General features: G+C 44.1%; 1 protein-coding gene across 2 annotated transcripts in view; it reads right to left on the bottom strand.

Moving 5' to 3' along the window:
* Positions 1 to 16,824, bottom strand: part of KCNG2 (potassium voltage-gated channel modifier subfamily G member 2) — a 60,111-nt gene that overhangs the window by 23,530 nt on the left and 19,757 nt on the right. The window contains exon 1 of one of the 2 annotated variants that reach the window (XM_077352949.1): positions 461 to 534. The exons of the other annotated variant lie outside the window; for it this stretch is intronic. The gene's annotated coding sequence lies outside the window, so the exon portion shown is untranslated. Of the gene's footprint in view, positions 1 to 460; positions 535 to 16,824 lie in introns of those variants that run through there. 2 annotated transcript variants of the gene reach the window in all.

Below are 16,824 nucleotides of genomic sequence, written 5' to 3'. Positions count from 1 at the left end.
GCCAGCTTGGTATAGTGGTTAGGAGCATGGACTTCTAATCTGGTGAGCCGGGTTTGATTCAGCACTACCCCGCATACAACCAGCTGGGTGACTTTGGGCTCGCCATAGCACTGATAAAGCTGTTCTGACCGAGCAGTGATATCAGGGCTCACAGCCTCACCCACCTTACAGGGTGTCTGTTGTGGGGAGAGGAAAGGGAAGGCGACTGGAAGCTGCTTTGAGACTCCTTTGGGTAGAGGAAAGCGGCATATAAGAACCTTCTTCTACTGTGACCCAAGTTTGCCTAATGAAAGTGTCATAAAAGCTGAAAGTCTGATGCCAGTTTGTCATTTCAATTTACAGTATGTTAAAGCAAAAACCGATCATCCTCCAAACTTAGAAAGACCAGTTGTAACATATGCTTAGTGTATAGTGAGCTGGCCCTCAGGTCAGGTGTAGGATAAAAAAGAACCTTCCAAACCTAGTAATAGGACAGGATTGCTGCCACCAGGAGCTCCACTTTCTTCCGCATCTCGCTAACGCAGCTTTTTCGGCAGCATATGTTGAATCTGTGCCCGGTTGTCGCCTGCAGCGTGCATAATTGGTGATTTTAGCCGCCGCCATTCCACCCTGAATGCAGACCTTCCACTCCACGCATAATGGGCCAATAACAGCACTGAAAAGAGTTTCATCTGCTAATTAACAGCTTGATTGTTTTAATAGGTTTTAATAATTAGTATGTTTTAGTGTTAAATCTGAATTGTACTGTATTTTTACAAACCTGAAATGTAATGTATGAAATGTTGGAAACTGCCTCAAGCTGACAATTTTTTTGTGTGTGGGGGACGGATCCCTATAGGGTGAGCAGTAAATAAATCACAATAAATAATTAAAAGCGTTCGCTGGCAGGGGCTCATGGGAATTGTAGTCCATGGACATCTGGAGGGCCGCAGTTTGACTACCCATGGTATAGGACATTACATGGACATTGTGCCATGGAATAATGGCTTTGAAATTACAAAAGAATTAATATAAAAAATTCTGTCATTAGATGAGTTATGAAATGTATGTCTTTTAACAGAAAAAGTACACACTGAAGAATACCCACAAGGGAAATTCCTTTGGGAATTCATCTCCTGTTGACAGTGGTATTGTCTGCGATGGATTCACTTTTTCTACTCCTAACCAGCATGTCCTGGAGGTTTCTGGATCATCTGTAAGCAAAGTGAAGGCGAGATCTACACCTAGGGATATCAGATAAGAAATGCCAATGCTTTCTTACGAGAGTGAATATCTGGACCTGTTTGTACTGTTGCGCTGTTGCATTGTTTATACTATTATATTGTTATATTAGTTATCCTACAAGCTGGCTCCAGCAATATGTGGACCAAGAACTTCCAGAACTACAGGCAGGATTTCGAAGAGGCAGAGGAACTAGAGATCAAATTGCCAACATACGCTGGATCATGGAGAAAGCTAGGGAGTTCCAGAAGAACATCTACTTCTGCTTCATTGACTAAGCTAAAGCCTTTGATTGTGAGGAGCACAACAAATTGTGGCAAGTTCTTAAAGAGCTGGGAATACCAGAACATCTTATTTGTCTCTTGAGAAACCTATATGCAGGTCAAGAAGCAACAGTGAGAACCGGGCATGGAATCAATGATTGGTTCAGAATTGAGAAAGGAGTTTGACAAGGCTGTATACTGTCGCTTTGCCTATTTAACTTGTATGCGGAGCACATCATGAGAAAGGCGGGGTTAGATGAGTCACAAATTGGGATCAAGATTGCAGGGAGAAATATCAACAACCTCAGATATGCAGATAATACCACTCTAATGACAGAAAGTGAACTAAAGCTTTTAGTTGATGCCCCCCCCCCCCAAATATTGTCTTTCATTCTGTTCTTGACCGGCTCTGGAGGAGTGAGAATAACTGAATCACAGTTCACATCATACCAGCCATAAGGTCTCTAGAATGACTGCACATGTGTTGTATGCTTTCATTTCCCCCCACCTTTTGCCTTTGTGGGTTTCTACCTGAGACTTTCAGATTGCATCTGCACTTAATCCAACCATCACCCCTTCATCCTTTTTTCCTTTGTAGCAAATAAAGTTTAACACCTGAGTTTACAAAGAAACCTGCAACCATCTCTGGAGACCTTGGAGCATGCATGACTGTGAGTTTGTACTACGGCCAATAAAACAGAGCACCCTCTTGCATGACATTGTGTGGCTTAACCTGCTCAGAAGGTAAAGATAAAGATATCCCCTGTGCAAGCACCAAGTCATGTCTGACCCTTGGGGTGACACCCTCTAGTGTTTTCTTGGCAGGCTCAATACAGGGTTGTTTGCCATTCCCTTCCCCAGTTGTTACCATTTTACCCCCCAGCAAGCTGGATACTCATTTTACTGACCTCGGAAGGCTGAGTCAACCTTGAACTGGCTGCTGGGATCGAACTCCCAGCCTCACGGTCAGAGCTTCAGACAGCATGTCGGCTGCCTTACCACCCTGTGCCACAAGAGGTTCATATCCATTCCAAAAGGCTACATGTTGCAACAGCACTTTGAATAATTGGTTGAGGTAAAATCAAAGACTAATTACTAATTTACACAACAAGAAAGAGCAGGTCAGCAATGTGTTTCTGCAAAATATCAGGAGGACAGAGGTCAAAAGGACCTGCTTTGACTAGGCATTTCCAGATGGGGAACTTCGTGTTGCAGAAGGAGGAGAAACTCCATTCTAACTATTGCATTAAGGGAATTAGAAACCAGCATGGAATATTCTCCAGGGACCTTTGAAATAGGAAAGTGACTGCGCAATTGATTTTGTTTTAGAAACAAATCTTCAGGTTCAAGAATTAATCAAGACCTTTCATCTCGCAGAGATTGATTATTCACACTTCACATACAAGTTACACTGCTTTATTACTGCAGGGTCTGTGCCCTCTATGTGATGAGTATCCCTGTTTTCGGAGCTACACAACTTTCTGTCAAGTTGCCTGCCACCCACAACTTGAAATGCCATCACATTCATGAAAATGTCAGGATTAAAAAAAAAGAATTAACAACCATTTTATAAATGACAAGTCCCCCCCCCCCAAGCATTTATTTTCATGCTGCAAAGGACAAGGTATGGCTCACAAAACATACATTGTTCTGCAAAGCTCGAGACACTGATTAAAATCACGATGTCAGTTCTAACCACCCCACTTCATGCTTGCCAAGGTTTTTATTCCCCTCATAACAACAAATGGCGTTATTTTTTAAAATCCCATTACTGTTGGGAAAGAAAATAATGGCTTTCATTTTCTCGGAACCAACATCAACCGTGCACGTTCTTTTGAACAGATGTTGTTGAGAGATATGCTGTACCTGAGGTTTAATACATGATCGTTTTGTTATTTAAAGAGGGATTCAGAGGAATTTATATCCGTTCAGCCACTGTGGCCCGGCTAATCTCAAACGGCACAATCTAAAAACCTCAATTGTTCTAAAAGCCTGTTTTTCTCCCAGTTTATAAATGCATAATCAAATCTGAGTCAGACAGTAGAAGATACAGCCAGCTTTTGTCTACTCCTTACTACAGCTCCCACCCCATATAGTTTGCAGTACAGCCTCTATGGGAGCTCATTAAGGACCCCTTCCTCACTTTCTCACCAGTGGGAAAGCTGCTTGGAGCAAGCCCATACAGTGTTCTTTCCAAATAAATGCACAAGAAACACTTCGACACAGGCTTTAAGTATGCTCATCTTATCCTTGCAAATTACCTTGTGTATTAAAAAAAAACAACACCCTGTGATTACACGCAACTACATTGTCTTGCCTGTTAATTAACTGGGGCTGGGGGGAACAGAGAAAGACCAGGGAGTATTTTAAAAATCACATTCCTTTCAAAGCTTTGAATTTGCTTCTAGCATTTTGTCAAAGTTTGTGCTGTTTTTAGTTTTCTTCAAAAGCTGGTCTTACAGTACAGCCCTTTTGACTTCACTACTTAACTGCTGCTTTGGAGTTGTTTATTATTCCCATAATCTGTGGTTTAAGCGGGAACTTGCAAGGACTTGCAGAAAGCATCTCATTTTCGCCTCCCCCACTATTTCCCTTCCCCTGCCCTGAAAGCCCTCAGAGCCTCTCTTCCTTCCCTGTTTCCTTCTCAACAGCCAGTCTACACGATGGCCTGAAAGGCAGAACCTGGTGTGTGACAGCCAGTGAAAGGCATTGCTAGCCATCACCTGCCCCTCTGTCTTAAGCTCCTCTCCCAGAAGCCTCTAGCAAGGAAAACTAGCCCAGGTGTGTGGTGCCTACCACCAGGACAGGCCCACTTGTGTGTTCGGAAATTGAGTGGTATCTCAGTTTACAATTTTCCCTCCCCACACTATTTCCTATTTCTGTCCTCCTAGCAGCCCCCATATCCTCTTCCCTTTCCCTGCATCATTATGTCCTTCTCAGATATCAACCAACCTACCTTTTATCTGCCTCCCATCTTCAGCTGTATGTATTATTCAGTTCATTTATACCCTCCCCTTTTCACAGTGGGGACCAAAGAAGCTTACATTATTCTCTTCTTTCTTTATTTAGGCACAACGGCCCTGTGAGGTAGTTTAGGCTGAAAGGAAGTGAGGGACCCAAAATCAACTAGAGAGCTTCCACAGCCATGTGAGGATTTGAACCTGGGTCTTCCAGACCCTACACTGAAGCTCTGCTACACCACGCTTGCTTGCCTAAGGCAGCTGCTGTCGAACAGGAGCAAGCAGCCAGGCCTTGTTGAATCATGAAAGTCACCCAGAAGTTGTTGCCAGTCCTAGGGATGCTACCCTCTAGGTGCCAGCTGGAGATCTCCTGAAATTATAACTGAATTCCAGATGACAGAGAAAATGGCTGCTCTTCAGGCTGGCCTCTAAGGCATATTTTCAGCCGAGGTCTCTTCTCTCCCCAAATCCTGCATTCACCAGACTGCAAACTTTGCTGATGGCAGAGGCTGGATACAGCCCAACGACTGCATTCCTTTTCCATGCGAGAGTGCCACTGAGAGAGGGAAGGGAGAATATCCTAGTCAGACGTTCTAGGAGCACACACGCACACTCAAACACTATTTGTGCACATGGTAGGAGCTCCAAACCCAAGATAATAAGCACAGTGGCAATCTCAGTACCTGTTGTTACCGTTCATAGAGCTTCCCACCCCCATCCTTGTTGGAATGTGATAACTCAGCCAGTTGCCTTTTTGTGCTCCTCTTCAGGGCTGGTTTATCCATGTAGCACATCCTACAGGCCCCACGCTTCCAGGGGCCCTGCACAGTGCCTTCCCCCTATGGATCAGGGCTGCCACCTCTCTCTTCCCCCGTTTTCCCTCTTTAAAGGCATTCGGTGTGACACCCTTTTCCACCGGGGGGGGGGCATCTGCCCCCAGTCTGGCTGCTCCCGCCACAAGTATACGCTTCTATGGCCCTGGGAATCCTTAAACTGGCTCTAGTGCTAGCAACCCCTGTGAATCCTTAAACCACTCCTGCTCCTCTTGATTATTTAAATGGGGGGAAAAATCTGATGATTGGGACAAATAATATCTTAATAAAATCTACATAAAGTTATTTTTGCCTCAAAGGAGCATAGATAATAAATTCCTTTTGAATAACATACTGAGGGTTTTTTTAATGCCAGTGTGGTGTAGAAGAAGAAGAAGAGTTGGTTCTTATATGCTGCTTTTCTCTACCCGAAGGAGGCTCAAAGAGGCTTACAGTCACGTTCCTTTTCCTCTCCCCACAACAGACACCCTGTGAGGTGAGTGAGCCTGAGAGAGCCCTGATATCACTGCTCAGTCAGAACAGTTTTATCAGTGCCGTGGTGAGCCCAAGGTCACCCAGCTGGCTGCATGTAGGGGAGCGCAGAATCGAACCCGGCATGCCAGATTAGAAGTCCGCACTCCTAACCACTACACCAAAATGGCTCTCCAGTTAACCAGTGTAGTGGTTAAGTGTGTTGGACTCTAATCTGGAGAGCTGGGTTTGATTCCCCACTCCATAACATGAAGCCTGCTGGGTGACTTTGGGCTGGTCACAGTTCCTCTCAGAGCTCTCTCAGCACCACCTACCTCACAGGGTGTCTGTTGTGGGGAGAGGAAGGCTAAGGTGTTTGTAAACCACTTTGGGGGGTCCTTCAGGTAGTGAAAAGTGGGCTACAAAAACAGCTCTTCTATATTTCAGATTCTGAATGCTTCGCCAGATGAGTGTTTGACTGGGTTTAAGTGGAAATACAAACCTCATATATGTCAATGAGTTACTTTCTCCATCCAGGGAAAGAAGGGACAATGCCTGTTAAGTGTTGTGACCCATCATCTTTTCTCAAGGGCAGCCTGAGTACAACAGTACCCAAACTTCATAGAATCATAGAATCATAGAGTTGGAAGGGGCCATACAGGCCATCTAGTCCAACCCCCTGCTCTACGCAGGATCAGCCCAAAGCATCCTAAAGCATCCAAGAAAAGTCTGTATCCAACCTTTGCTTGAAGACTGCCAGTGAGGGGGAGCTCACCACCTCCTTAGGCAGCCTATTCCACTGCTGAACTACTCTGACTATGAATTTTCCCCCCTGATATCTAGCCTATATCATTGTACTTGTAGTTTAAACCCATTACTGCGTGTCCTCTCCTCTGTAGAACTTCTTCTGCTCTGATGCTATCTAGGTTCCCTGCAGCTCAACCGTTGCAGGGAATGCCTAATATAAAACAGAGCACATTTAGGCTCAAAATACTGTTGCGGAAGGAGGGTCCCCCCCCCCCATTTTCAAGCCAAAACAGCAGGGGGCAGGTATTGTCCAATTGTTGCTGTTCAATGTGTAAAGAATAGTCCATGTGAAGCACCAAACCCCTGGGGAAATAACTCCCTCAGCATTGTTTTGGTCTGAAAAATGGCCAGGGAAGAGGAGACAAGAGCCCTTCTTCCCTGTACAGTTTCATTCCAAACTCAAATGGGCTCTGCTTTATTTTTAAGTAACCATTTCCCCTGCTGCTCTGTGGCTGCAAGGAACCCACAAATTGGGCCTGGGGAGCTCTTTTTAAACCCCCAAATGTCTAGTTTGGCCCATTTTCAGAAGGCGGCATTCACAGCGCAAGCAGAAACGCCAGCCTTCAAACAAAGAAATGTAGCTGCTTTCCTGCGTTTTTTTATTTCTGTAATTCACACAGTAGAGTGCTGGTCTGTAGTGCTTATGAGGACATTTTTGTAGTGGTAAATGGTGGTCATAAAATCTATGAGAGAACGAAAGGGTGAAACAAGCATCGGATAAAAGCAAGAAGGTTTACAGCTTCTGCCAAGAAGAGTGGGAAGAGACAGCACTCAAATAAAGCTCTCTAGTCCAGCTACAGAATGCAAAATGGAATGCTTTGAATAATATGGTAACAAGAAAATAATTTGGTGCTTAGTTTGTACTCACAAAAGCGATCACTGTTAGCGGACAAGGAAATAAAGAAAGAAGGAATAATTAATTTCCCATAGTGGTCTGGGGAAGGAGAATGAGTGAGGGGAAAGATGGAAAAGGATGATCAGACATGCCCTTATCTGCACAGCAGAGAAGATATTCAGGAGGAAAACTATATTGGATGTGTTTAGTCTCTGGCTGTATGGGCTGCAACTAGGTTTGATGGCTGGAGATCTCCTGTTATTAAATCAGCTCTCCAGGCAAGAGAGATCAGTTCCCTTGGTGAAAATGACAGCTTTGGACGGGGAGCTCTATGGACTTATATCCCCACTGAGATTCCCCTGCCCATTCCACCTTCCACAGGCTTCACCCCCCCCCCCCCAAAATCTCCAGGAATTTCCTATACCGGAGCTGGTAGCCCTAGCTGCAGCCCACATCCTACTAAAGTGTAAGACTGCAGTGATTAAACGGTAACTCCGTCAACGATCTTTTGCAAAATTACAGCATAGAATTATCATGTATTTCTGCTGGCGCCATTTGACAAGAATATAAAATAAACTCCCTCCCAACCCCACCTCCAAAGAATATGCTGTATATCCCAAACTTCAGCTGGAAAATGAAGCTCTCTGCATAAATTAGTTTCCTAACAAATCAATACAACATTTACTTAAAGATAAAAGGATAAAACTTCAATATGGGAGAGGGTTGCTCCAGCACTGCAGAGGACAACCAGTAATGAAGTTTAAACAGGCTCTAACAGTATTAATATCAACCACGTTTGTACTTTCCATCTATGCTATCTGTGCTATCTAGCAGAATTTGGTACAGAATCTGAAAAATCAAGGAGACATCTGTGCATACTGAATCATGCGCATTTCTAACACACACTTATGGCATCAGTAACTGTATCAAAATCCAACAAAATTAAACGAAAAGGCAATATTTCTCTGTAACCCCTGTATCTGCATGCAAAGTTCCAGAGGAGCTGTTCCGTGTCTTTCAGGGGCTTTTACATCATAACCCCAAGGAATTGGACTATGGTCACATGACAGACCACTGTGATCAATTTGCCACTTAATTTGCATGCACGAAAGCCACCACTGCCTCTGCTGATGTGGTGGGAGGATGCAGATGGCTGGGAGAATTTGCGGCAAGGATTCACCTGATCCGCTATTTGGCTGGCGGAGGGTGGGCAGGGAAGACGCTGGCAGCGCTCTCGGCATGCTCGGGGGCAGGGACAGGAGCGTCTGCTTGAGATGCTGCCTGGGTTGTTCCCACCTCTTTGCCGGGCTGCCGAGCAAGTCTCCCACCATCCCATTCTCTATTTGTTATTTAGTTAATTGCGTTTATTTCTTTGTCACAGCGGGGTATTCGCATGGAAAGGAGCCGATTACGTAGGGAGCCGGTGTGCGATCGCACTCCCCACAACCGTGGGACCCCCTTAAAGGGGTGGTTGTGACCAGTTCAACACCCAGCGGGTGCTGCTCGTCAATGACCAGACAACTTCAAGATGGAAGCCAAGGAGGTTTGCGCCCTTTGACTATTTCTGCGGTTGTCTCTCCATCTTAGCAACCCAAGCTGAGGACCACGTATTCCCAGTGGGGATCTTGACGTGCTCCTTCACTTGGTGGGTTGAGGGGCAGCCAGCGGGCTGCTCAGGTTCGGACCTTACCATGCTGCGCCAACCTTCCGGTGGGAAGTGCTTTTCATACAATAAAAGCTGTGGCCAAATTTAAGCCAAAAAGCTCACGTAGTCGGGTCTTCCTTCTGCCAATCCGGCCTCCTGACAGCCAACCACCACCACTACTGCTGGGGGCGGGGGAAGAACTGCATGGGCAGTCAGGAGCGTAAGGAAGGCCAGAAAGAGAGAGTGATAAGGCGGGGAAACAGAAAGAGACAGAGAGAAAAAGAGATGGGGTAGGGGCAGAGAGAGAGAGAGAGAGAAAAAGTGATAGGCATGAGGGGGTGTAAAGAAAGGGATGGTGGGAGGGAGGGAGAATGAGAGACTGTGAGCAGCTGGGGGAGAGAGAAGGCACAGGTGAGGGGAATGGGATAGCTGAACATGCAAATTTCTTGTAGGTAACCACTTGTCTATTCAAAATATTTAGGGGCCACATCTTCATTAACAGTGTTTCAGTTCGCTCACAACATTAAAACACACACATGCATGTTAATGAAGTAGGCCCACACTCAAAGAGTTAAGTGTCCTGTCCTCGTATGAAGTTACACAACCAGAGTGTAGCCACAAGCATTTGAATGTGAGAAGTTCAGTTGCAAATCCTCAGTCCAGGGGAGGGGAATATGCAAATTCTCCCGTTTTCCACTGTGACAGTTACCCGTATATACTTGCATATAAGCTGACCCGCATATAAGCCGAGGCACCTAATTTTACCACAAAATCTGGGCAAACTTATTGATTCGCATATAAGCCGAGGGTGGGAAATGCTCCATCATCACAGGCTTTCTCATCCAGCCTTCCCCCTCCCCCAACAAATACAGAAAAGTCAAGATGATGAATAGCTGCTGGATTTGTACCCCACTTTTCACCCACAGAAACCATAAGAATAGTTTGGAAAAAGCGATTAAGGAGAGGAAGAACTGAAGGCAAAAGGGAAAAAAAAGATAAGAGACCCTCAGTCAAACCATTGATATCCTACAAACTGCCAGAGCAACGATTGGATGGCTGGAGCAGGTTTTATTTCAATTACCATATACACCCGTGTATAAGCCGAGGAGGGTTTTTTCAGTGTGAAAAAAGGTGCTGAAAAACTAGGCTTAGATGCGAGTATATAGGGTACTTGTTTTAATAATACACAAAATCATTGTTACTTAAGCAAAATAAAAGTCAGTTTAATCAGTACTTATATAGTTTACAGATAATCTTAAATTCAAGCATTTAGGCATAACTAAGTTATAGGTTCTTGGATGCTAAGCACAGTTGGCACTTGTCAGTATTTGGATAGCAGACCGAGAAATACCTGGGTCATGACATGGAGGCAGTCTAGGGCAAACCGCCTCTAAACCTGTCTTGCTATGAAAACTTCACGAGGAATCACCATAACTTCAATTTGACGGCAAACACAAAAGTATATAACTGACAATAAGAAACTGAATCTTAAAAAGCTTATATGCTTTTACGTAGTTCAGGGGGAAATACTAAATGAGGATTGTCTTACATGTGAGAAATGCATTTAATTTTATATTTTCTGTTCCTGGTTTCTAAATTCTGCTGCATGCTCATAACTATCATGCTGTCTTCAATGAATGCAAAAAATATACAAACAGTAGAATGCTCAGTAGAACAGAATACAAAGTTGAGACATCTGGATGTTTTATACAAGTCCCTTTGAAACAAAGTGCAAGTTACAGAGCACTAGTGCTTGCAGGATCATGATTTTTACATGGATACACTGGTCAACCTAGCCTATTTAATGTCCAGGGCAGATCATTTTCACACAAACACACACACACACGTTTCATTTTATTTTTGCTGTTAAGTCACAGCTGACTTGCAGTGACCTTCTGTGGTTTTCAAGGCAAGAGACAATCAGAGATGGTTTGCCATTGCCTGCCTCCATGTCGGACTGGCTTCGCTTCTGAGATCTGATAAGATCATGGTGTCCTGGGTATATCTAGGTCAGGGCTAGATTGAGACTAATGTGGGAGAGCATTTTTGAAAGCCCAGAAGAACCAATGCAGTATACAGCATACCCAGCAGAACCCAGTGCCCCTGTGGCAATGCTATTTGATGTCAAGCTCAGAATCACAGTCCGAGCAAGGGAAGGTTAGAAGCCCAGCAAAACTAGTGCAATGTACAGTACATAGAAAAATTAGGTGAACAGAGACAGAAATGAATGAGAAATGTCTGGGGAAAAGGAGATATGAAGAGCTTGTTTAATCTTGCTGCAACACCCTAACAACTGCTTGGCAATATCTAGCTGAGCTGGATGCAAGAAAAGGAAGAGAGGAGGGCTATTAGAGAACTTGCAAGCTGGCAAGTACTATAGCAGCTATCAGTGTCAAGGCTTAGTTGTATGATCTGTTAAGCAAGTTTGTTTTGGTCTTGAAAAAAGGGAAGTCAAACTGATCCTAGAGTGCTATTTGCTATGCTTAGACTTCCCTTTGCCCCTAGTGGCGGCAGCCAGCACTGCAATTTTAAAATAAATGGAAATAATGAGGGCCATTTCGCACGGCTTCAAAGTAGCAGAATGGTTGCTATTTGGAAACGCTACTAATTTGCCATAACCCACGACGTCGTAGACAATCTGCAACAATCCTGAAACCAATCAGCAAAAAGCGCTTCGTTGTGGCGCTTTCAGGGGAATCCAGAAAAGTGGATTCACCCTCCGGATAGCGATACACTCCTGCAACCAATCTGCAACAATAGCGATAAAGACCTGTGCGTTACCATTGTTGCTGGTTCTTCAAAGTCCCTCCCCCTGGCTCTCTCCTCCAAACTTCCGGCGAAGCGATCGCCATTTTTTTTTCTCCGAGCGAGCGGGGATAAACGCACCGGCGAGCCTCTTTCTGTTTAGAGGCTTCCCTGGCTTCAGTCCTTCACCTTTAGTCACTAAGCACAAACCACTGAAAAGCCCGTTTGCTGAAATAAAGTCCCTTTATTTTTTACAAATAAATTCAGCCGAAAATGGGGCCCGTGAGAGGGGGGGGGGATTTTTTTTTTATCACTCGAGGCAGCGTGCAAACGATCATACAATCAAACAACAGCTCACATTAGGCATCTGGATGGGTCTCTCCGTAGCAACGAATCTACCTAGATTCGTTGCTATGGGTCGTTTTTTTTTTTTTTAAACCTTCCTTAAAGGGAAAGGGGCTGTTTGGGAGCATGCTAACGGCTGCCCATTGGCTGCTTGACGGCCAGGGGCGGGACGAGCTTGGCAATAGCGCTTCCTTTCTAGCGATTTCTGCCGAGACCGGAAGCCTGTGGGAAACGCTACAAAACGTAACTGGATACCACTACAAAGGCAGGTATGCATAACGACGAATTCCACTATTTTAAATGGCGATTTTTCATTCCGCAAACAATTTGCAACAAAGATCCCTGTGCGAAAAGGCCCTGAATCTGGTTTCCAGGGCCCTCTTCAAGCTCTGCCCTGGGCATGCCACTGTGTGGGTACATGTAGATACTGAGCACTTCTTAGAAATTAATCACTACTGCATTTTGTAGCAAATTATACTTTGTTGAGTACCCTTCTTGCTGGGGGGTAAACGGTAATGACTGGGGAAGGCACTGGCAAACCACCCCATATTGAGTCTGCCATGAAAACGCTGGAGGGCGTCACCCCAAGGGTCAGACATGACTCGGTGCTTGCACAGGGGATACCTTTACCTTTACCTTATACTTTGTTATTATGCCTGCACCACAATCCAAGGCTTCTCCATGTTCTAGCCTTAGTTTGAGGCAGAACAGAAAGCACTGTGTTTTAGTTTGCAAATACAAAAGCGAATAACTGGCCACGTGGAGTGGGTGTGCGCATGTGTGGAGAAGAATCCAGGTTCATTCCTACCATGACAGACTATGATTTCTGAAGTTATCCCATTGCTTTTTGCTGGAAAATTATAGGTGATTGTCTTTTCTAAAAGCTGAATCCCTCTTTAGGGCAGTGGAAATGAAGGGGGGCCCCATTCCAGTTAAACTAGTTATGGGCTGACCAGTCCACTGTTAAGGCCTATCAGTGGAGAGAACAATTATGCTAGGGCTGGTCAGTGGTAAAAGGAAACCAAGCTGACAAAGAACATGGTGGTTACATACAATCGAAATGGATACTGGCCAGAGCACTGAACAACTAAAATAAATAGTGCAAAATTGGAAGATGTGGAGTCAGCTGAGCCATAGGATTACCAAGAGTCAGACACAACTAAATAGCTAACATCACCATCACCATCCTATCCATTCCTTAGGGATATTGTGAAGCCAGCAGGGGAAACAAAAAACCACCCTGCTTTGCCCCCAAGAAGACCAGTTCATCTCGCAATATACCTTGGGACTTGCAGGTCATCAGCATGCGGCAAATGCCTATGGGGGTGGGCATGATGGAGCTCCTTATATGCCGCTTTTCTCTACCCGAAGGAGTCCCAAAGTGGCTAACATTCGCCTTCCCATTCCTCTCCCCACAACAGACACCCTGTGAGGGAGATGAGGCTGAGAGAGCCCTGATATTACTGTTTGGTCAGAACAGTTTTATCAGTGCCGTGGGGAGCCCAAGGTCACCCAGCTGGCTGCATGTGGGGGAGCGCAGAATTGAACCCGGCATGCCAGATTAGAAGACCGCACTCCTAACCGCTACACCAAGCTGGCTAATCACAAGTTCAATTAATGAAATTATCAAAGTGTGTTCTAATGCTGGCTTAAGGCGTCCTATTAATTTTCTCTGCATAACCATCAGCAATCCCAATCAACTTTTGTCTTCAACTGTTATGCAATTCTTTAACATCTTCATACACTTTACACACTGTACTGAAAAATGTCATTGCAGTCTTTAGGTACAAGTTAAAACCCACTTTAAATACCAGAAGGTTCTTATTCCTTTCTGTCAATGAAAAATTCCCTGCCCTTGTGACTTAATACTGTAGTTGATGGCATTTTCTTTCTGTTTTAAGCAGCGACTTTTTCTGCTGTATTGAGGTGATAAAGTGCACTTTATATTCACTCACTTCCCAAGTAATGCATGTAATTAAATATCTTGCACTAGCATATACTGTCAATTGATATATAGTGGGGGAAAAACAATCTCCCACTCCTAACATCTCTAGTAGAATTATTTCTGTTGGAGATGGAGATGGAGATAGGTTCAGATACTTGAGATAACATCTTTATAATGAAAAATAGCTTCCACTTATTGATGGTTCCATGCACTAGAAGGTTACTGAAACCTAGCATCAATATTTCCAGCTTATGAGGTGCCTCCCTCTTAAACTGTATGCAGATAGACAACATATTAGAGACATTCTCGGTGATTCAAAAAAACCGTTCAGATCTTAATTTTGCAGCAGCTGCTTCTGTCTAAGTTTTCCAGGCAGAACTCCAGCAATTCTAGGGAAAGTGTCAAAGATTTGAAGAACATGATTAACATGTAATAATAAACCTGATTTAACATTATAATGGAGTGAGTTTTGCTTATTCTCAGACTCATTTGTCATCCCTTCCCCTGAGCACTTCTTAGAAATTAATCCCCACTGCATTTGTAGCAAATTATACTTTGTTATTATGCCTGCACCACAATCCAAGGCTTCTCCTCTGCCCTTCAAAACCATGTTTTACTCTTGGTTTGAGGCAGAACACAAAACACTATGTTTTAGCCTGCAAATACAAAAGTGAATAACTGGCCACGTGGAGTGGGTGTGCACATGTATGGAGAAGAATCCAGGTTCATGCCTACCATGACAGACTATGATTTGTGAACTGATCCCATTGCTTTTGCTGGAAAATTATAGGTGACTGTTTTTTCTAAAAGCTGAATGGGCAGTGGAAAAACTTCAGGGCAGTGGAAGTGAAGGGGGGCATTTCTGCAAAGGCAGCCCAGCAGGAGGATCTGTGCAGTGCTGCCCAGCCAGAACCAGTGCTACTATGGCAGTGACAACCCAACAGGACCAAGTTCACGTCAGACTCAAAAATCTCTGAAGTGGAAACTGAGGGGGAGGGGATATTTCTGCAGACACAGCAGAGCCAGTGCAATGTACTAGATCCCAGCAGCAGAACCCTGTGCCACCTTAACAGTGCTCAGCAATAGAACTCAGAGCCAACCTGCTAGTGCCCAGCAGCAGAACACAGTGCCCCATTGTGGCAAATGCCAGCTCAACAAGGCTGCCACACAGAATCATGGGCAGTATTGAAGAATGGTGGATAAACACAGTAGAATTGGCTGAAATGGCTAAGCTTACTGCCTTTTGTGGACTTTCTGTATGACATACACAAAAATGAAATAATGATTTGTGGTTTTGAGAACTAAGGAAACAACATGAAAATATAGAAAAAGGAGTGATTCTAGATATATTAGTATAGTGTAATTGATAACTAGATTTGTAATTGTTGTGGATAAGATTGGAAACCACTTCTATTTTCTTTCTTTAAAAAATCTTCCTTTTGTAATGTCTTTTTGTGTGTGTGTTATAGTTTAAGGAACCGTTGAATGAAAGTTTTATTTTTTTAAAAAAAGAAAGCCTACTATCCATTCTATGTCAACAGGATCGTGTTCTAAGCTAGCGATCCCCAACCTGTGGGCCCCGGACCACATGTGGTCCTTCGACTAATTGGGGGTGGGCCCCAAAGGATGCCTTCTCCCCCCCCCCCCGGCCCTTTACTTCATCCCCCCCCCCCGGCCCTTTACAACACACTTCGGGTGTCATTGTCTCCTATCACTCCCAGATGGGACTATCTCGTTGCAGGGAAACAAGCTCAGGGTTCCCATTGATTTGTCATTGTCATGAGTTAAAATTTCCATGAAAATAAAATGTTCTTTATGTTCACTGTTGTGGCGTGTCTGTATCTTATTTTGAAGGGATGTTTAAACATTACCATAGCGATCAGAGAGCGTTAGGGCAGTGGTTGAGAGTAGAGGAGTAAACTACCCCCCCACACACCGGGCCTCAGTAAAAGGCATTGAGTGGTCCCCGGTGAGTGGTCCCCGGTGTTGAGTGGTCCCTGGTGATAAAAAGGTTGGGGACCACTGGCTATAAAGTGAACATTACTTATGTAATAGAAATTTCAGCACATTACAGAAAACTTGTTAAAACACACAAACATCAAACTTGCTTGTAAAGAGGCTCAGAAGCTCCTTGCCTCAACAATAGCGCCACATGTTTATTAGCTGTTGCTTAATAACCTTCACAATGATTCAGCCTCTTCTTCTGACTACTAATATAACTCCATAATATCACCGACAAATTTTCTGCCTATGTTCAGTTAGCAAGTATTCCACCCACACTGCATTGTGGTATGGCTGAGTAATTTTGAGGAAACAATGTATATTAAAATTACATTCCCCTCCCTCCTAAACTTTGCTCTAAATATATTACCTTCTCTTACATTACAGTGGGTTTTACAGAGGTATCTCTGCTTGGAAGTGCTCACTTATTCATTTCACCAGAGGAAGACAACTATCTACAAACAGGGAATAAGATACACACTAGAAGGCAGAGGGATCCAACAGTGCTATTCTAAGTAGAATTAGATCCTTCAAAACTCGTTGACTTAGAAGCATGTAAAAATTGTTTAGGATGGCACTGCAAGTGGATCTGTGCATATGTTTCATCATGCACCACCCCTTTGCTGTATACAGTCAACATCTCCTTCCCCTTTTTGTTCCCATTTATAGCACAGGTTTGTTTCCTTGCATGAATCACTGCCTTAGATAAGGGTATAAAAACCTTCAGCTTCTTTTGAACTAGATATATTGAGAACTTGACTGGGAAACTGCATT

Source organism: Paroedura picta, chromosome 9 (assembly GCF_049243985.1).
Source record: "Paroedura picta isolate Pp20150507F chromosome 9, Ppicta_v3.0, whole genome shotgun sequence".
NCBI classification, from domain to species: Eukaryota; Metazoa; Chordata; class Lepidosauria; order Squamata; family Gekkonidae; genus Paroedura; species Paroedura picta.
This window is presented reverse-complemented; position numbering and strand designations above follow the sequence as displayed.